Source organism: Vicia villosa, linkage group LG4 (genome assembly GCF_029867415.1).
Source record: "Vicia villosa cultivar HV-30 ecotype Madison, WI linkage group LG4, Vvil1.0, whole genome shotgun sequence".
Classification (NCBI taxonomy): domain Eukaryota; kingdom Viridiplantae; phylum Streptophyta; class Magnoliopsida; order Fabales; family Fabaceae; genus Vicia; species Vicia villosa.
Genome location: NC_081183.1, coordinates 90,860,005 through 90,877,186, shown reverse-complemented (window position 1 = coordinate 90,877,186; position 17,182 = coordinate 90,860,005).

Genomic DNA, 17,182 nt, shown 5'->3' with positions numbered 1-17,182 from the left:
AGGCACGATGTTAGCTATCCAAGAAGGATAACTTACAACTTTTAGGAATCCGGCATTGAACTGTTTTTCAACCTCGTCTTTGATCTTTTTTGACATATCAGGCCTACTCCTTCGTAGTTTCTGTTTGACTGGAGTGCTACCTTCTTTGATTGGCAGGCGATGAACTACGATGTCCGTGTCAAGGCCTGGCATATCCTCATAGGACCAGGCGAATATCTCGACGTAGTCTCGCAGCATTTGAATCAGTCTTTGCTTGACGCTGTGTTCTAAATCAGCCCCTATTTTGACTTCTTTCTTTTCTTCGTTGCTGCCCAAGTTGATGACCTCAATTGGCTCCTCATGAGGCTGTATGGCCTTGTCTTCTTGTTCTAGCAGCCTTACAGTTCTCTTGGCACTTCACAATCTTCCTCACTTTCGTCCTCAGTTTGGTAGATCGGATTTTCAAAGTCATGACGGGCAATAGCAGAATCGTTGTTGACTGGATCCAGAGTGTATGTGAATCTGCATGTGAATTATGTGAGTATGTGTGAAGAAAAAACATAGCTATTAGAAAGCGAAGAAAGAAGGAAAAAGGATCACAAAATTTAAATATGCAAGCGTCCCATGATTTTATTGAATGCACATGATCATGATATGATAAGCCCTTATAGAAGGACCAGTGTGCTAAGGCACACGGCTTTCAAGCTCATGGTTCGATTGTTCAGGAACCATTTTTATCTTTGCACAATATACACAAAGAAAACAGGAAATGGCATTTACTCCTGGTCAAAGGAGATCACATCCTCAGCTTTCCAGTTGTTCAATCCACTGTTGTGAGCAGGGAGTATCCAGCTGTTCTAGTTGCAGTTGTCTTTTTCATCTTCCACAGCATTGATTTCATTAGTGGGAAAATGAGCCGGTGATCCTTCGGGATAAGGGATATACTCTGCTGGATACGAGAGCCCAGGCTGAGATATCTCTGTTGGCTGAGCGAGATGCTCGATAAGGCCGTCCCATGCAGTCGGGATGATGTTTTGAATAGAGACTTGTGCATCGTGATGAGGAGTGTATGCTGACAGAAAGCAACCCTCGTTATTTGGTATTTCCCTGGCTTCTTCGAAAGCGAAATTGTCATCGTAATGTTCATCCCATCCAGTTGGGACAATGTCCTTCATAGCAATTTGTGAGCTTGGAGGAGCGGAATGTTTCACCACATAGTCATATTTGCCGCTGGGTTCTCCTAGCGTGTCCCATACTTCTTTGGGTGGATTTTGATATTGCTCAGTGATGGGACTTGTGAAACTTTCGTCATTTCCAATTTGATCACCCCATCCAGTCGGGGTAATGTCTTCCATAGCAATATAGGAATTCTGAGGTGCGGCATACTGATAGTTATACCCGCCGTTTGGTTCTCCCACAACATCCCACATTCCCATGGAAATGGGTGGAATTTCATCTGGATATGGCTGAATGACATGGTTCATGAACACTCCTTCATCTTCAATAGCGTTTACTTCTTGGCTGACAAAGTGTGACATTAATCCTTCAGAACGAGGACTTTGATCATTCTTTTGATTTTCACCATCATAGCCCAGACCTTGTTTGTCAGACTTGTAGGGTATATCGGGAAGCTGTCCCCATACTGTGCAATCACCCTGTTCAATCATGGCTTTGGCATCTTTGAGAGAAGCCATAGCTGTAGTTGGAGTAGCAGGAATATGCTTGGTGGTAGAGACATCTGGGGAGACAACCTCAAATGATTGGCATGGAGTTTCGATGAATTCGTCCTCCAACTCAACATATTTGGAATTGCTTAGGTGACTAACCACATATTCCTCTTCGCCATAGACTGTGACAATCTTTCCTTTTACTAGATATTTTAACTTCTGATGCAGGGTAGAAGTTACAGCGTTTGCCCCATGTATCCAAGGACGTCCAAGTAAACAGGAGTAGGCTGGGTGAATTTCCATTACATAAAAGATAGAATCGAAGATTTGAGAACCCACTCTGATTGGGAGATTCACTTTTCCGTATACCGTTCTGGTTGACCCGTCAAAGGCTCTTACCACAACATCACTTGGTTGTAACACAATTCCTTCGAAGTCAAGCTTTTCTAGGACTGTTTTCGGTAACACGTTCAAAGAAGAACCGTTATCTACTAGCACATGAGATAGAGTGGTGCCATTACATTCAATGGAGATATGTAAGGCTTTGTTGTGATTTTTTCCAGCAGGGGTTAGATCCACATCGGAGAAACCGAGACCATCGCTCACGGTTAGATTGGCAACACAATTCTCAAATTGGTCGACTGAGATCTCTTGAGGCACATGCGCAGCTTTAAGGAACTTCATCAGAGCTTTGGCATGAGCTTCTGAATATTTTAGCAGAGATAGCATTGAGATTTTTGAAGCGGTGTGCCCCAGTTGCTCAACAATATTGTAATCACTCTTGCAGATGATTTTCAATATTTCCTCCATTTCTTGCTTTGACGGATCCTCAGCAGTGATCTCCACCGGGGTTTGAACTTGTTCAACTTGTGGCTCTTTGCCTCGAGCGTTGACATTTTGATTAGGAACTGGGACTCGGACTGGACCAGCAGCAACATTTGGAGAAATTTCTGGTGAAAAGATTCTTCCACTTCTCATGATCTTGCTGGTACCCGCAATATTACCCACAGTTGGAGTAGTTAACTTTGCGGCCTCTTCAGTCGAGGTACTCTGCTTAACTCCATGAACGTAAACATTAGCGTTGTATCCCCATGGGACAGCTTTGTCTGAGGAGTATGGAAATGGAGTTGGACTAGCAATGAGTACTGACGCCACTTTGAGTGTAGCAGAAATTTTGAACGGAGCCTTGGCAGAGATTTTGAATGGTAAGCTGGAGATCACTGAGGCATCCTCTATTCTCATCCTGTTTGCAAAGACTTCGCACAGCACGTCCATAGAAGGGAGCCTCTCAAACATAATGATACGGCGATCCATCCACTTTCGAATTCCCATTCTTAGATTTTCACAACCATTGGGCAGGCAGGAGCAGTAAAAGCAGTCGGGGTCACACCCTGGAAAGTAACCAGCTCGGATTAGCTTTCCTTTGACTTCGCAGAGTGGAGTTGATAATTCGTTCACATCATAGATGTAAACAGTGTCCAGGATAGCGTTAACAGTTTTGTCATGCTTTGGCATAGGTGCTGTGATGACATTTGGAGTTTCTGGAGGATCGAACTCAATTTCACCAGCATCTATCATATCTTGTATTTTATTTTTCAGGGCCCAGCAGTGATCTGCGTCATGTCCTGGACAGTTTGAGTGATAGGCACATGTCGCATCAGGGCGATAATTCGGAGAGGAAGTGTTGACATTCTTTGGAGGACCTCTTAAGGTGATCAGATCTGCTTTTAGCAAGTGCTGCAATGCCAGAGAGATTGGCATGTTGATTTTGGTGAAATTTCTTCTTGGTGCATCTGGTCGATGCGTATATTTTGGCTGTTGATCTTTTTGAGGTGCAGATGTGGAGATCAGAACTGCCCCTACAGATTGATGCTGCTCACTTTTGCGACTTTTCTGAATTTGTGTTGCATTGACCTCATTTCTCCCGCTGATGGGCCTTTTTGTAGTACCAGAGGAGGAACCTATTTGAATTTTTCCATTTTGAATGCCACTTTCGACACGTTCTCCGGTCAGTATCAGGTCAGTGAAACCTGATGATGAGCTTCCCAGCAAATGGCTATAGAAAGGGCCAGTTAAAGTGCCCATGAACATGTCGACTAGTTCGCGATCAGATAAGGGTGGTTGAACCCTTCCAGCCATATCTCTCCACTTTTGTGCATATCCTTTGAAACTTTCTTTTGGTCCCATAGACATGCCCCTTAGTTGAGTACGGGTTGGTGCGAGATCAGCATTGTATTGGTACTGTTTGTAAAAAGCAGCAGCTAATTCTTCCCAAGTATGAACCTTGGTATTTTCCAGCTGATAGTACCACTCGAGTTGTGTACCTGACAGACTTTCTTGGAAGAAGTGAATCCATAATTTGTTATCCGTTGTATGAGGTTGTATCTTCCTCACATAGGATCTCAGATGTAGTTTCGGGCAAGAAACTCCATCATATTTTGCAAAGATAGGAACTTTGAATTTTGGAGGGATAACAACATCCGAGATGAGCCCTAGATCATTGAAATCTAAGCCAGGTATTTTTTGTATCTCCATAGCTTTCATACAGTCTTCCAGCTGTTGGTATTTTTCATCATCCGGTTCGTCCCCAGAATGATCATTTTCTTCATTTGAAGAGAGAGAGGGTTTAGCAGAACCCTGGTTGCTTTGATTGTCTTCTTGTTCATCATCACCGACTGTTTCAAGGATCGGTGGCTTTTTGAACTTTTTGACTGGGATTTTGATCTTCCTTTTCAGGTGACTCACGCCTACAGATCCTTTGGGCTTCTTTTTCTTCTTGATTATCAGGTCTTTCAGTTCTTGTTGCCCCTTTGCCAGTTCCAGAATTGCCACTTGAACTTGGGCATTCTGTGCTTCGAGATTCTTGATGCTCATTTCAGATTCCATCTCTTCTGACTGAAATAAACAGCGAGAAGATGAGAAATCCGTCATGTGAACCTGTTATGCAATGTGTATGACTGGATGCCATGTGTATGAATGAAATGTATATGCAATGTATATGAATGCAATGCATGAAGTGAAATGTGTGTGCAATGTTTCAAGGATCTTAGAGTTTAGATTTGTTAAAGAAGAAACAAACGTTAGTTAATCAATTTATTTCTCTTTTTTTTTTGCTTCTTTTTTCTTTGCCTCATTCGGGCTTACAAGACAGAAATAAAATAAATGATCCTTCAGGTCTCCCGTGGACGCTTTCTCTTTGCCCCCAGGAATGTGTTGATCTGCTGTTCTTCTTGAAGCTGTCCGGTGAGCTTCAATATCCTTCTCTCATAGTCTTGACAGTATGATTTGAAGGTGTCTCTTTCCTCTTTGAGTTGAACCCAAGATTTTTGCAACTCTTCTAGGTCAGTTGGCATGTCCGGGTGTAGAATAACTTGAGGTTCATATCCTTCGACCTCTGGTTCAATAGTCACAGGTAGAACAGCAGGATATGGCATAAGGAGTTTCTGAGCATGAGTGCGGACCCATCTGAGGTAGGGTTCCATAGGAATAGAATTCCATTGCCCCAGAGTTTTGCTTTCTATTCTATAAACACTGCCCCATGCATGTATGAACCTTCGTCGGTGTCTATGAGAATCACTCTCGTAATCAAACACAATGCCATGGATAATCATGTCATGAGGACCGTTGCTCCTTGCATATCCGAATTGGCGTAGAGCTAAAGAGGGATTGTAAGTGATGCCTCCTTTGATGCCAAGGAGTGGCACATTAGGGTACTCTCCACAATGATCAATGATAGTAATGTCTCTTTGAAAGAAGTTGTTCCACCGGATATCTGAATGAGACAAAGACATAATCCTGCGAGACCAATGCATTCTTTGTTCATTTCTCAACACTGATCGGGGAAGATGAAATGTAAACCACCTAGCCAGTAGTGGTATACAGCACATGAGAGTTCCTCGTTTCTTCATGGTACGAGTGTGTAGAGAATGTAGAATGTCTCCCAGCAATGTTGGTACCGGGTTACGGATTAGGAAAAGGTTGATGATGTGTACACTTATGAACTGGTCGGGATTTGGGAATAAAACCAACCCATAGATCAAAAGTGCCATAACTTCCTCAAAAGCTGGATAACTTTTGTTTTCTAGCAGTAGTCGAGCCTTTTCCAATAAGAACTTGGCAAGCAAACCCTTAACTCCACTCTTTGTTTCCCAATTGGACTCGATTTCTGATTTCCGCAGATGTAAAGCAGCAGCAATGACTTCAGGTTTTGGAATCCTTTCTAAACCAGTGAAAGGTAATTGATTTCGAACAGGCAATCCCATTAGTTCGGAGAATTCTTCCAAAGTGGGTACCAACTGGTAATCAGGAAAGGTAAAGCAATGATGTTCGGGGTCAAAGAACTGGAACAGGACCCGTATCATGTCTTCTTCAAATTTTGAGGTAACCAAATGGAGTAGGTGACCATGCCTTTCAGTGAATTGAACATTCCTGGGGAATTCTGACACTAAGTCTTTTAGTTCAGATGGTACCGTTGAGATGTTGATTCGGATGTAATCTTTGGTGGCGGGAGCCATTACCTGCAAAAACAAAGGTAAACTCTTTGATCCTTGAAGTGTTTGGTGCAAAAATGATATGCTTATGATGCAAACATGTGGCACACAAAAACAAATCAAACAATAGCCTTAGGTTTAAAGGCTTGCATGGAGCTGATAGGTGATACCCTCCCCACTGAAGTTGAGTTGGTTAAAACCTGTCCTAGAATAGTATTCGGGTTCTATGATCCTTGGAAGTAACATCTCAATACGGCGCTCGAGCGGCCGATCAAAATATTCCTCGAGGATAACTAACTTCGATCAATTTCAAAGCTAGCCACTTAATATGCCACAAGTCAAGTTCAACTAAAAAGGTTCTAAGACAAATTAGTGTTTAATGACATTTCGGAAGCCTAATATACTCCTTGATCGTTTTCAAGGGACATCAGTATAAACCAAAGTATCGCACTAACGATGACTACCAGATCAACCGTATCGGTACATGCCGTACAGTTTCCTTGGTCTATTGTCATATACTTAAGGTATCTCGAGATTCGGGTTAGAATCTTTCACACAAGCAAAATACCCAAACAAACCTTTGAAAAATAGAGCAATCAAGTCAATCAATTGAAAACATCGAAGTGATCTATTCTCTTAAGGTAACCCCTTTTGAAAACATTTTGTTTTTGAAAGTATATCCCCAGCAGAGTCGCCAGTTCTGTGGACCTCCGATTTTTTTAATTCCGGGCCATACCTCTGTTCTGTAGAGATACGTGAACTGACTCTTTTTTATTGCTTAATGCTTTCGCATTTTTGAAAATTCCCAGAGTCGCCACCGACCTTTTATTTTATCCAATTAAGGAAAGGTTTATAAAAGAAACAGAAAAAAGACCTTTAAGAAATTCTGGGTAAGGGGGTAGGTTATACAAAGGGAAGGTGTTAGCACCCTTTGTATCCATGGTTATCCATGGGCTCTTAAGTTTGCTTAGCTCACTTGTTTTTCGATCACTTTTCAATTGCTCTGAAATTGCTCATATGTGGTTTCAAATACCTTTGTAATTTGAATTTTGTAATGATCCGTGTGTGGATGTATACAAAATGCTTGTTTATCTTTCGAAAGATGTTTTGAAAAGAACGTTAACTTTGTAATAATCCGTGTTTGGATGTATACAAAGTATTGTCTTTTTTGAAAGTTTTGTTTTGAAAAACAACAGTGTATGAGAATTTTGTTTGTTTTGATTTGAGCAAGCAAACTAGGAGGTCTACCCTGAGTTATAAGGTCTTTATCCTATTTCCTTTAAAAATCTATCCTTTCACCGGATACAAACGCAAGGTTCGATTTTGTACTCAAAACGATGGAATTTTGACTTTGATTTTGAAAAGAATGAGAAAGGGATTACCTGAAGAGGTGCAAGTGTGATTGTGATTGTATTCAGATATTTATCTTTGAAGTTAGTGATCTAACGGTTCAATTTTATCTTTGACATACACGCAGTTTATATTTGCTGGAAATTAAAATGCGGAAATGTAAAGTGCGGAAAGTAAATCTACGCTATTACATCGATTGTGCAGGAAATGTAAACTAGCCTATTTACATGAATTTGACATCCTATACATTTATCTAGGAATTTAAATTGCAAGAAAAATAAAAGGCATGTTTTTGGATTTTTTATGATTTATTTTAATTATAATTAATGCATAATTAATTAAATTAAAATGAAGAAAAAGATGAAAATAGATTTAAACCTAGAAATTAAGTTTAAAATATGTACAAAATATTTGTTAATTAATTTTAAAACAAAACTAATTTTTTTGGCATTTTTGAAATTGATTTGAAATTGATTTAAGTTAATTAAAACATAATTATGCAAATAATTATACAAATAATTAAAACTTAAAGATAAAATTATTCAAAATATGTACAAAATTAGTTTATAATATATAAACAATATTTAATATAAAGAACAATTTTTTTTATGATTTTTTGATTGGTTAGAATAATTAAAAAGCAAATATATAAATATATACTAATTAATTATGCAAAATATTGAAATTTTGAAGAAAAATAAAATATTTTTATTTCAGAAAATAATATATTATTTTAGAAGTCTAAAAATATTTTTTGTGTATTTTTTGGATTTTTAAAACTATTTTTAATTAATTTAACAAGGAAATTAAAATAAAAATAAGAAATAAAAGGATACTGATCAGATGGGCGTTGGATGAGCTGTTAAGCAAGATCAGATGGTCCAGACTTTGAGGCACATGGTACACGTTACACCTGCAAAACACTTGATTAGAGATAAATTTAAAAAACACGGGCGCGCTTCTGTACCAATGGGAGGAAGACACGTCTTCGTCTTCAACCTTCAGACAAGGCCTTTAACAGCGCTTTTGTAAAAAAGCGCTATAGTAAGTGAACCCTAATTCTGCAAAATAACGAATAGGGGTAAACAAGCAAATAAATTTGGCGCGATGGTACCATTCAACTCGTCTTGTTCCACTGAATTTAACCATGTCTTTAATTTGCTTTAATTTTGGCCCTATTGAAGAACCCTAATTTTGAGCTAAGAAAACCCTAAAACGGTATATGCTACAAACAGCCATTAAAATCCAATTGAAGCTCCAGAAACGACCAGAGCTTCAAACCAAACATAATTATGCATCTACATCTTGTTAAATATGCGTGAGTTATGAGATATAAGTTGGTTTTAGTTTGAACAAACCGTGGCCTAGGTAGCTCGATTTATGAGGTTTCAAGACTTGGAAATGATTGAGATATGTTCAGTAATGCTTGAGGAAGGTGTTTGAATATTTATTTTGTATTGAAATGGACTGAAACTTAAAATTCGAATTCCAAGTTTCTTTGAAAATTACAAGTTGTTACAAGAGTGCTCTATGCTTATGAATGCTTCTCAATTCGTCCCCTTTTTGTTACTGAAGTATGATAGTCTATATATAAGCATTGAGTGCTTAGAATTGAAGCTAAGAAGCATCTTAGTTGCCATTGTGGAATTCTTGCATTTTTTATATTAAAAAGCTTTGAATTATTGACCAAGTCTTCTTGCCTTCAATGCACCTGCCTTGCTCTTCAATTCTCTGCAGAAAGATGAAGATTCCTTGGGTGAGTCATGCTTGGAAGTTAAGCTACCATTTATCCATCCATTTTCCTTTTAATTTTAATCTTAAAAAAAGATAAAATCAAGAAAAAAATGAATAAAAATGGTGTGGGCTTAGTCTTGGTCGTGGGAGGCCCATAACATCATGGAAATGATGTTTGAATGCTGAAAACTTGGCCCCATTTGGAAAAAATACATTTTTGAGCAATGTTGATTTCATGTATTTTCCCAAAATTTAGCCAACTTCAACAAGGTGTAAATCCTTCAATTTTTGTCATATGAAGGAGATCTTGCACTTTTTGGAAACCTCAAAGAGTCCTCTAACCAATGTCTTTGGTCTCATGTCAAAATGATTTTTGATGCTCCTTGTGTGTCCTTTTGAAAAAAGTGTCTTTTTGTTGACTTTGAAAATGACCTGTAATGTCTTTGATCATATTTTTCAAATGGTGAATCCAATGACCATGGGATCAATGGCATTTGAAAGATAATTGAATTTCCTTCAAGATGAGCTTTGGTTTGAATTTTTTGGATGAAGGATGAGAGAGTTATGATCAGTCAAAGTTGAGTTGACTTTTCAGGCAAAAACCCTAATTTTGAATCTTAGGGTTTTGTTGATTTTTGATCTTTCCTTGATGAATTATGATCATCCAATGATCAAATGATGAATTCTTTGACAAAATATGGACTTTGACAAAAAATTTCATTTTTGACTGTCTGTTGACTTTTTTGGTCAAACGGGTCGTCTGTTGACTGTTTGAGCTGCTGACGGTGCGTCTGAGTGAATTGAAGTTTGAAAATTTGTATGATGGTACTTTGAGATATATGGATGTGTATGAAATCCATTTGAGGTCTCAAAAACTTGTTGCTCCTGTAAAAACAAGAAAAACCCTGATTAGGGACTGTTTGTGTAGGAGACAGTTAAGCGTACCTGATTTTTGTGCAGTGCTGAGTTTCTGCTAATCGCGTGATATTCAGAAGACTTCTAGCACAAAGATCTTGGAATTTTGAATTGTGAAAGATTGATTTGATTGATGGTACAAAACACTGAGAATTGTACTGCCAGCAGTTTGGCTGTCAACTGACTGTCCAGGTATTGACGTAGCAGTTAGAGTAAAAAATCAACAGTCAAAGTTAATTTTCTTTTTTTGTTGTTTTTGTTTTTGTTTTATGTGAAAAATGAAAGTTTATTTACATGACTTGTTAAAAGAAACACAGACATAATAAATAACTAATATTCACTGTACGCGAGCAAAATTACCGATAATAACCCTGAAAATCATTTAATGCACAGAAAAATGAATATTTGACTGGCAGAAAACACATAAAATATTATCTGAGTAATTAAGCAATATTATGACAAGTAGTACAATATTTAATACTGACAGTACAAATATTACATACTATATTGAACAGTACGAATAAACGGTACATTTAAGAAATAAGAAATACGGCAAATTTTAAGAATGACGATTGATATCCCATGCTATGAACAATAACATGTAGATGATTGGGAGTGCAACCATTGCAGGTCCACACTCTTCAGGACTATGCAGGCAGAAGAAAGTCATGATCACCGTAGCAATGGTGATGACTGTAAGAAAACACGTCTCTATCCACTTTGCCATTTTGTCGGGAAAGAAGAAAGGATGGATTATGAAGTAGAAATTTGAGAGATGAATTAGAATTTGATGTGAGATTTTATGGAAGAAAATGAGAGGTATTTATGGAATGGAAAGGAGGATAGAGACGTTGGGGAATGATGTGATTCCGTACAAAAGGAAAATTTGAGTGGAAGTAAGATTTGAAAGAAAGTGGAGATAGTGTTGGGAAAAAGAGAGATTTGATTTTTGAAAAAGAGATTTGAAAAGATTTTTGAAAATAATGGAATATAGTACAAAAATTAGTGGGAAACAAAAGATAATAATAATCTACTTGTTACCAGTACAGTCTGAGTTTCCTGATTCTGCGCCTGCAAAAAGATTTAACTCTGTACCAATTGTGTCAGTACTATTTATCTGTAAATAAATAAATAGCATGTGTGAAGTAATAAACAGTATTTGGCGTTTGCGTAAGAATAAATTCAACTGCAAGCCAAATTACTGTATAAGAAAAATTCTAAAAACTAAGTATTTCATATGTCAGGATATTTGTTGAAATAATCCATAATTATATGAGACTCTTAATTTTCAGATTGGAGTTTTCTTGAAAAAAGATACGGGCAAATTTTGGGGTATAACACAGACGATCAGGGAATTTTATTCTTTTCTTATTCTTAATAGAGTACCAGACTTATCACACGTCTATATGACCAAAGATAAGGTCTCTGACCAAACTTCCCTTAGCTACTTTGAAACAAAACATTTCACACTTAATTAAAAGGGCTTAACGATGCCATAGTCTGTACACGCCTGACTTATCCCTTATTCAGGATTGGTTATTTTCTCATACCGAAACAAACTTTGTTTCTCTAATTCCAACCGGAGCGATTTTGGGAACTTGCACTCCTGATAACAAACAAAAGTTGGATTCTATCTCTTCCTTCTGTGAAGCGTATGATCCTTCGGCACCTCTGGAGGTTTCCAAACCAAAGTAGCGGACTTAGCAGTCCCTACCCAAGTTAAGCTTCATCCTTGGAAGAAGACCTTCCAACACGATGATCTCAGCTTCATGGTTGTAGCTGGTAGACCCGTCTACCCCGGGCGAAGTTATAAATCTTCCCGGAAGGGAAAAGGCATAGCAAGCATGCTACGAATCCCTCAATCAAGCTTGAAAGCGAGTTTCAGTGATCTGAGGGTGAATAGATAGAATACCTGAATTGGAATTCCTATAGTGAGGTAAGCCGTGCTTTTCGGTAAGGGCTAATTCGAAGATCTTAGTGAATAGGGCACAGGACTGGGATCTCCTTGATCGAACTTTGAGCCACCCTGGACTTTGGCCAGGCCCCGATTCCCAGGGTTAGAGTATTCCCTATTATTTATAAGCCTACTCAGATCAAAACTAAACTAGTTGATTCTCTTTCGCCTATCGGCCGGCTTTAAGCAACCTTCGCATTTCCTACTGAGATCCCAAGTCTCCAAGTGGGCCCTCTTGGCCCCCCGCGACCTTGGCTTTTTAGAGAATCCCGCTCCTGTGTCGTGGGACTTGTAGCTCGGTAGTCCACCGGGTGGGTTTGTTTATCCTTCCTGTTTCGAGTGTCTTCTCGGATAGTTATAGCGGCCCATAGGCGCGAGATGTACCTTGTGGGGGGCGGCGGTCCACGGGACATAGACCTTTCAGGCAGTGGCCGATTAGTCCATGGTCCATTAGATGGTCGGTGCAAGGCCAGAAATTGGAACACATTGATTCCGCTCGTTCCTGTCCTTCGCTTCAGGGCCTGTCCCTCGGTGTGGTCAATACTCCATACTGTCAAGAAGCGAAGCTTACACTTGTTAACTAATTATGATGGTTTGCCAGGGCCTCTTTCCTCCTCCGTTTTCTGCTCACTCGTAAGGGGTCCGGACCCCCACAAAGGGGGAGGGAGTCGACTGAACATCTCAGCCATTGCATTCATAGCATGTCACCTTCTTTTTGTCAGATCTTCTGTGTCCAGAAGATTCTCCCTTTTCAGGTCTTTTGAAGTTCTTAAAGTTCTTGAACTTTCTCTGCTTGCTTTTCCAGAGTTGATTTACTCTTTTAGATATTAGAGATAGTTCATCTTCTTCTTCTGATTATGACTCTTCAGAATCTTCTTCTTCACCCTGAAAAGCGTTAGTGCATTTTTTATTATTAGATTTTAATGCAATAGACTTACCTTTCTTTTGAGGCTCATGTGCATCTAGCTCGATCTCATGACTCCTCAAAGCACTGATCAGCTCCTCAAGAGACACTTCATTCAAGTTCTTAGCAATCTTGAATGCAGTCACCATGGGTCCTGTCATACCCCAAAATTTTCCCATCATATCTCAATATATTCTGACTTACATGATCTTCAGTCACTCAAGTCTATGCAAAGATTGAGCACACTTACTTCTCTCCTAAACAAGCCTCCAACTAGGGCTTTCACTCTCCCAAGGAGAAATCAAATTCTGACTCCTCAAGTGAACCTCATGGCCTCTCACATGCCTCGAAGGATCCTCATGCCAAGTTTCAAGCTCTGACTCACAAGTTTGATCAGTCAACTGCTCGGATGGACAACAGTCGACCAATTTGACCTAAAAGTCAACTATGGTCAAAACACAGTCAAAACTTCCGATTTTTGGTCAACCTCAATATTTTGAAGTTGCATTCATCATTTGATCAAAAGTTGATCATGATTCATCAAGGGAAGCTCCAAAATCACCAAATGTCCAAGTTACTAATTTAGGGTTTTGAACTAAAAGTCAACCCAACTTTGACTGATCATATCTCTCTCATACGTTATCATAAATTTCCCAACCAAAGCTCACTCTCAAGGAAATTTGCTTCTCTACAACTTTGATGTTGGGCCCAAGGTCAAGAAATGCTCCCGCCTAAGAGATATAAGTCAAAACATTACAAGTCCTTCTAGAAGATCGGAAAAAATAGTTTTTTGTCAGGAGCCATATCTCCAAGATAAAATCCTCAAATGCAAAAAGTGTTCCAAACTGGCATGTAGAGGACATATTGAGGTTTCCAAAAAGTCCTAGAACTCTTCCATATCTTAAATATTGAGGGAGATATGCCTTGTCAAAGTTGGACAAATTTGGATGAAAAATGTGAAACAAATATGGTTCAAATTGGACTTTCTTGCAAATGGGCCCAATATTTTATGGTCCAATCTTGTTCCTCAAGTAATCTAAGTGATCCAATATGAAATCCACGAATTATTTGTGATTATTGGATTTTATGTGATTATTTTATTCATTAAAAATCAACTTAATCCAATAATTAAAGAAAAATATGAAAGATTTGGTTTCACCTTGACTTCCAAGTAATTCCAATCAGCCAATATGCCAAAGATTTGATTCAAATTTGTACTAAGTTTGATTGGAGAGAAAAGATTGAGATTACACCAAAATTAGAAAGTTGGAAAATCATGTTTCAATCAAAACTCAAATCTTTGATTCCATAGGATTCTATCAGAATTTGTAACCCTAATACATTCTATTATATAAACACAATATTATCAGATGGAGAATGGGAGAATTTGATAGGACTGGCTGCCAAGAACACCATAAACAAAACTCAATTTTTTTCATAAAAAACTCACACTCGGTTTTGAACTTATAGCCATTCTCAAAGGGTTTTGAAGGTGCATTCACGCTCCCACGAAACTCCTGAAGCGATCCATACCAATACTGAGTCGTATAGGATCCATAATCATCATCAAATGAGTCACGGTTTGCACCTTATTTTTTAATTTTCGATTTCAATTATACACGCGTCATAAATCATATTTGAATCCATGGTTGTGTTTAGAATCTTGTTTGCAAGCTATCTGTGCCACTTGATTCGAGTTTGATTGCAGATTAAAGGATCCACCATAGCTAGGGTTTCGGAGCTCTAAATTGGGGACTATGAACAGAGGCAAAATTAACCCAAACCGAGGCCGCCAACGTATTTAGACTGAGATATTGAGTCGAAACATGATCTTAATTGTTGTTTATCTGTTGTTTTGGTGAGTTTTGTATGTGCAGGTGGGTTAGCTACGGTCCTCATCGTAGCAGAAAAATGGTTGATTCGTAGCTAAAGGGAGTGTTTCCAGAAGATGAAGGAGATGACTGCATGGCAGTCTGTTGTTGGTTCGTTTCAAATTGGAGTGGGCCGCGCGCGTTTTTCAAGGATATGAAACTTGTTTTTTCATATATGTCATGCATTCCATTCCACTAACAGCTAAATTGTCCAGCCCAGATGGTGATGTGCGTATACCTATAATCCCAGCCTCCCGGGTTCGATTCATGGTACCATATTGTTGTTTTTTTATTTCTTTTGCCTTTTCTCTTTACCTAATTTGTTTTTCTTTTCATTTTTTGGTAGGTTTAGTTATGATGTTAACTATTAGATAAATTAGGTTAATGAATGTAGGATAATTAATTAGTAGATTAATGTTAGGTTAATTAAATAGTAAGATTATTTATAGGGTAATTAAGTAGTAGACTAATTTTAGGTTAATTAGTAAATTAATTTTAGATTAAATAATTAGAATTGATTTTTTTAACTTAATTTAGGTTAATTTTAATATTTAGAATTTAGGGTTCATTTTATCAATTAACTTTTTTGTCGTAATCTTAATTTAGTTTAGCTTATCTTGTGCAGTTAGGCTTAGTAATTTGCCCATTAACCTAGGTTTAGGTTTGTTAACCCTGTAGGTTTATCAGTGCATTTTCAAACCTTAAATTTCTTCATTACCGTGAACTTCTCTTCTCATCCCATACTCTGTGATTGTGGAATGCCTTCTCTAGACATTTTTCCTTTTTAATTTTGCATTTTTAATTGTGCCTTCTTATTTCTGCCTTTTTATTTAATTTCATGTCATTTAAATTATAGAAAATGTGTATAGGTCGCAATAAGTTTTCTTGTAACAGTTGTAGGTTTTATTTTCTGCCTTTAAATTTCTGCCTTTATTTTTCTGCCCACAGGTGTTTATTGTAATAGCGTAGGACGTTTAATCTCTGCCTTTAATTTTGCTTATATTAACTGTCTGGTTAGTAATCTAGGGAGTGACAAGCCTGCTAATAAATTTAGTTTGCCTAAATTATAAGATAAATATAACTGAATTTAATCACCTGATTGTGGCACACATACACCTTTGGGGTAACCTCTCTTGTTGCCTGTTGCCTTATTATCTGTTGCCTTTTAATTGTGATTCTGAATAGTCAAGTCCCTCGATTCCAGAGATACCTAAGCAAAACAAATGTTGCCCTCAGTTCATTCATCTTCAATTTTGTCCCTCGAGCTTGCCTTATAAATGATGATTGTCCCCATTACTAAGGTATCCTCGCCTGTTGCCTAAAAAATTAAATGACTATTATATCCTTCCCTTAGACTACCTGCCCTCTTTATGGCAGAGATAGTTTTATGGTGAACGATAATCTTCGATGACCCTTAAATATCCAATGATAGGACTTCCTACCCTCTTATGGTATGGATAGCCCTTTCACCTTGAAAAGCTAAAAGGACATTTTTTCTAAACTTAGGGTAGGTACTCTTAAATGCGTGCTCTTTTCAAATTCAAAACTATTTTTTCCTACTAATTTCAAATCAATTCAAAACAAGGCTACGCTTATTTACAAGCTAAAGTCCTTAACAAAGTTTTTTTATTACTCACACACGACACTTCAAACTTTTTGAAAACAAAATGAGCTAAGCAATTAAGAGCCCGTGGATAACCATGGATAAAAAGGGTGCTTACACCTTCCCTTTGTATAACCTACCCCCCGAACTCAAAATCCTTTTTAAAAGGTCTTTTCCTGTTCTTTAATGCCTTTCTATATATTGGATAAAATAAAAGTCGGTGGCGACTCTTGCTATCCGCAACATTTCAAAAAGTCAGTTCTCCCACCGTATTACAGAACTAACGACTCTGTTGGGGATTAATAAATAAAAAGAGGGGTTACCTTAAAGTTTAGGATCACTTTAAAATTGTTTGATTTGTTTGCTTTATATTTGTGGGCCTGTTTGGGTTTACTTGTGTGAAAGATCCTAACCCGGATCTGAGTACCTTAGGTAAATGACATGAGACCAAGGAGACTGCACGGTGTATACTGTTGCGGTTAATACGGTGGCCATCGTTAGTGTGACACATTGGTTTGTCCTGGTGTTCCTTGGGATCCTACTTGAGGAAACACTTGGCTGATGTGTGGTGTCATTAAGCACTAATTTGCCCTTAGAACCCTAGTTGAACTTGACTTTGGTCTATTAGAAAGTAGCGAGATGGCTGGCTTTGGTTCCGATTGAAGTTGGTTCATACTCGAAGCTACACTCATATGGACTGGACTTTCAGGACATT